Raw genomic sequence first — 5,692 nt, 5'->3', positions numbered from 1 at the left:
ATGCCATGTATGATGTAATCTATATTAAAAATAAAAAGATAGGTCAGTACATTTTGAAACTCAGAAGGGAATCTAAATCAACTTAACTGCATTATCTTGTGACACTTACCCATTACTATTGATTGATCAAAGTGTTTTCTTTGTCTACATGCTTGAGCTAACACAGATTAATTACTCCAATATCCATTTAAAAATTAAATCAAAGGAGACTGCATTATGATTGGTTAGATCTAATCATGGAGGCAGGGAAGAGAGTAACACTGGTTAATGCTCTATATGCTTAATTTATTTTTCTAAAAGAACATGCTGAATTTAACCTCCCCCCAAAATGAAATAACTAAAAGCTGACAGACAAAATTTTTCATTTGCTGCATATCTTGCTCAGAATACTGTATATAATAGAAATTTCACTTCAAAAGCCTCTAGGGCTTGCTGAGTAATGGCTTTATCAGGAGTCTTCAAAATAAATTTCATGTAAAGGTATGTTGACATAAGCTAAGTTATTTTGAAGTTGGAAAAAGCATAAATGGTTTGAATGGCTTAAAAAATTCTTCTATCCTAATGTATAGTGGGAACTGGCTTTTCTTTTCAGCAGCTATTTTGTTTTGATAGGATTTACCACTATCCCCAGTTGAGGGTAGGCCCTAGTTAATCTATATCCATAATGGTAATCCTATGTACCTTGGTTGTTTAAGGTAAACTAGGTCTATACCAATCAATAAATGATAATTCTCTGGCCACAGAGATTTCTTGAGTTTTGCTCAGTGGTATCTACACTGTCCCACTGGTGTATCATCAGTTTTCTTCAGGCAGCCTTCTCTCTCTAGCCACAAAGGGAAACAGCCTAAGAATGAAGCCAACACCACTGTAGATGGCAGAGCAAAATGTGAAGAAAAACCACATTCTTGATGAGAAAGTCATACCACCTGACCATCCAGCCCTGAAGTCTAATCTACCTCTGGATTTTCTAGTAAAATGAGCTAGATTGGTGTTTAAGCCAAGTTGAATCATACTTTCTGTAAATTCTGTTCGAACGTGTCCTTACCATTATGCCACATACGTTGCTCAGTTCTTCAAGAGCCTATACTTAGTCAGAGACAAAGAAATTGAACCTTAAAGTCTGCTAAATGGCCAAGCATATCATTATTTATCTAAATATAAAGAGGTGCAGAAGCGGGCATCTGAAGAAGGTAGGATGATTTTAAGAAGTTGTAACTAATGGAGACTCCAGGTTCCAAGAGTACAATATTATGTCGTTATCACATACCAATCTCACTACTGCTGAGAATGATGAGGATGTTTCATCTCATTATAGGAATCATGAGTTTCCAAATTTGGGTCTTGAATCTCAATCACAGAACAGATTGCAATCTTAGTCTTTTGGAATCTGAAAGAAACTAAGCAAAATGTTCACAAGAAAAATAACATTTAGGAGTATATATATACATATATATGAACATATTCATATATTATTTAAAATTCTTTTATTAATTGAAGATCTAAGCTCCTATTGGAATACTAAAAATTCAACTGAAAAGAGGACAGATACCATGGTCAAGAAGAAAAGCGTGGAGTATGGATCTTAAGACATAGTTAAATTCCTGACTCTGTGCCTTTTAGATGTATGATCTTGCACAGATTACTTAAATTTTCTGAGACTTACTACCCATAGTGGTGAAAGAAAAGACGATATAATTTTCAAAGGCTATTAAGGGGATGATATGAGATCATGTGAAAGAGTTTAATAAATTATTTATGATTTACATATAATTTCCTCAAAATGAATAGCATCCAACCCGGTTGGAAAGATAAAATGTGCATGGTAAAACACTCACTTCCTTGTTCAAAGCTTTCAACTTTCCATTTTGTAAAGGATAAAGTCCAAATGCTTTAGAATAGAATTTATGATCTTCTACAACGTACAACATGGATCAGTGTATGTTTTCAGACTCATCTGCTACTACTCATCGTTACAAGCTCTGCTTGCCAACAAATGTGCAGTCCTGCATTCCTTGATACTCTGTTGTCTGCATCCCTCATATTTAGCCACTTACATTTCTTGGCTCTTGTTATTCCTCTTCTAAGGAATACTCTCTCTGTGTATGCCTATTTAACATCTACTGCCTCCGGTTGAATGTCCCCTCAAAACTTAGTTCCCACTGTAACTGCTGAGGGTGGGAAATCCTATTATGGCAGCTGAAAGGTGGGACCTTGAAGAAGTGGTCAGATTGTAGGACCATGCCATAGTGAATGGATTAAAAATGGTGGTCATAGGCATTGTTTGGAGTACTTCAAAAGGAGAGTGAATGAGATGGTTAATGTCTCTCTCTGTTCCACCATACTCACCATGTGATACCCTGAGTTCTGGTAGTCACCACCAGGACAAGACCCTCACCAGATGTGTTCCAAGGACTTTGGACTTCCCAGCCTCCAAAACTGTAAGCAATAAATTTTGTTTTCTTATAAATCACCCAGTTCAGGTATTTCTGTTATAAGCAACAGAAACAGACTAATACATCTACTTATGCCTTCTTATAAATTATTATTTATTACTATTTTTTTATGGGCTACCCAGTTCAAATGTTACTTCCTTTATAGGGATTCACATACTACCACTAACTGTAATCTTTCATTCTCTAAACTCCTACAGCCCTTTATTTGAAACTTTCTTGACCTTAAAAACAAAGCAAAACAAAACATTATATAATGGTCACATGTGGAAATGTGTTATTTCTCTTACTGGACTGTGAACCCCTTATGAGCAGAATTTTGTCTAATATGGTTCTATTTCCTTAAGATTCTAAAATGTGACAACTCACAAATAAGCATTTTAGTAAGTATCAGTTCAATTAAAAGAAACACATAATAGAAAAAGAAAATGACTCTTACATTACAGGGCTGAATTAGTGTTATAAGCTATGTATGAAAATGATGAAAATTCAAACCAAGGATGATCATTCCAGTGTCAACTGCTAATAAGCAGAAGTATGGTGGAGGCACAGTTTAAAGGAAGGAGAGTATTTGGACTAATTGAGAGGAAGCTGAAAGCCCTTGCAAGTAGGCAAAATGATATAGCAATGGCATAGAGGAAAAATGTGTTTCATTTGTGACAAAGACAGAGAAGTAACCCACTTAACAATCACACAGGCAATGCAGACAGCAATAGAAAATAAGGACAGTTGTTAAGGCCAAACTGGCTTAATGCTTCATCCTTCATTCTGTAGATATGAGGGAGCCACTACATGCTTGAGAAGTCACTTGTAGCATAATATACATTGTAAAGAAAAAAGAGTTAATTATTTGTGACTTGTCAATATTAAAGAAAATTAAAGTGAGACATTAAAGGTAATCCAGGAATGTGAGACTAGAAGATTTGGGGAACTGATTTTATTCCTGATTTCCAGTGAATAACACCCACAGGTGGCCCAGTTAAATACTTGAGATGGCAAAACTCTACTTTGGTCTTGTTGAATCGAAAAAGAAGGACAACTTAGGGAGAGTTAATACTGCTAGGTGAAGTGTTTCTCTGAGAGAGCACTCTCTATTATCACCACTGAGGTGCAAAAATTTTGACTTACATGCAAAAGAACACCAAACCATCAGATACTCTTTTAATACGGTGGAGATTATTCCATTCTCCTAAAAAGAGATGTCATGTTTACTGATCTAAAACTTGCTCTAGAAATGAATTTAACCAAGGAGGTGAAAGATCTCTATAACAAGAACTATAAATCACTGTTGAAAGAAATTAAAGAGGACACAAAAAGATGGAAAGACATTCCATACTCTTGTATTGGAAAAATTAACATTGTGAAAATGTCCATACTACTCAAAGCAATGTACAGATTCAACGCAATCCCAATCAAAATACCAATGGCATTCTTCACAGAAATAGAACAAAGAAGCCTAACATTCATATGGAACAACAAAAGACCCTGAAGAGCCAAAATGATCCTGAGCAAAAGAAATAAAGCTGGATGCATAACACTACCTGACTTAGAATTATACTACAAAGCTACAGTAACCAAAACAGTACAGTACTGACATAAAAACAGACACTCCAACCAACGGAACAGAGTAGAGAACCCAGAAATCAACCCAAATACTTATAGCCAACTGATATTCCACAAAGGCACCAAGAACACATACTGGGGAAAAGACTCCATCATCAGTAAATGGTGCTAGGAAAACTGGACATCCATATGTAAAAGAATAAAACTAGACCTGTACCTCTCGCCATATACCAAATTCAACCCAAAATGGATTAAAGACTTAAATATAAGATCTGAAACTAAAACACTAAGAATGAAAGGGGAAACACTTTGGGAAGTAGGACTGGGCAAAGATTTCATGAATATGACCCCCAAAGCACAGGCAACAAAAGGAAAAATAAACAAATAGGATTATATCAAACTAAAAAGCTTCTGCACAGCAAAAGAAACAATTAACAGAGCAAAAAGACAACCTACAGAGTGGGAGAAAATATTTGCAAACTATACATCTGACAAAATATTAATATCCAGAATATACAAGGAATTCAAACAATTTAACAGTAAAAAGACAAATAATCCAATTAAAAATGGGCAAAGGAGCTAAACAGGCATTTCTCAAAGGAAGATATATAAATGACCAACAAACATTAAAAAATGCTCAGCATCACTCAGTGTCAAGGAAATGCAAATCAAAACCACACTGAGATATCATTGAATCCCAGTTAGGCTGGCTGTTATCAAAAAGATGGAATAACAAATGCTGGTGAGGATGCAGACAAAGGGGAACCCTGTTGGTGGGACTGTAAATTGGTGCAGTCATTATGGAAAACAGTATAGAGGTTCCTCAAACAGATACAGATAGAACTGCCATACAACCCAGCAATTCCACTGCTGGGTATATACCCAAAGGAATGGAAATCATCATGTCAAAGGGATTCCTGTACTCTCATGCTTATCACAGCTCTATTTACAATAGTCACAAGTTGGAACCTAAATGTCCATCAACAGGTGACTAGATAAGGAAAATGTGGAACATATACACAATGGAATACTACTCTGCCACGAAAAAGAATGAAATCCTGTCATTTGTAGCAGCACGGATGAGCTTGGAGAATATGTTAAGTGAAACAAGCCAGGCACAGAAAGAGAAATACTACATGTTCTCATTCCTAAGCAAGAGCTAAAAAAACGGATAAGTAAATAAGAAAGAAAGAAGGAAGAAGAAAAAGGAAGGAAGGGAGGGAGGGAGGAAGGAAAAAAAGGAGAGAACAGAACTGTGTTTACTAGAGGTGGGAATTGGGACAGCAGCTAACAAGAAACTGGTTAAGGGTCACAAACAATGGTCATGTTTTGTAATGAGAAATATACTAATTATGATGATTTGATCATCATGCATTGTACACAGGTATTGATATTTAACTCTGTACCCCATGAATATGTATAATCAACTACGTTTCAATTAAAAAAAAAAAAGAATTCAGCATCAAACCAACCTATAAAAGACACAAATCTTCCAAGTCCTCTTATACAGTGATACATCCATTTATATTTACGGAATGCCTACTATGTGTTAGACACTGACGTTATATTAGTGATTAAGATAGACATGTTTCCTATCCTCAGGGAGCTCACAATCAAATGAGTGAGACAGATAATTAGCATGTGAGCAAATAATCTTTAAAAAATTCCAATTGCATTCA

The sequence above is a fragment of the Galeopterus variegatus genome, unplaced genomic scaffold (assembly GCF_000696425.1).
Source record: "Galeopterus variegatus unplaced genomic scaffold, G_variegatus-3.0.2 Scaffold2268, whole genome shotgun sequence".
Taxonomy (NCBI): Eukaryota; Metazoa; Chordata; class Mammalia; order Dermoptera; family Cynocephalidae; genus Galeopterus; species Galeopterus variegatus.
Note: the sequence above shows the minus strand (reverse complement) of the source record.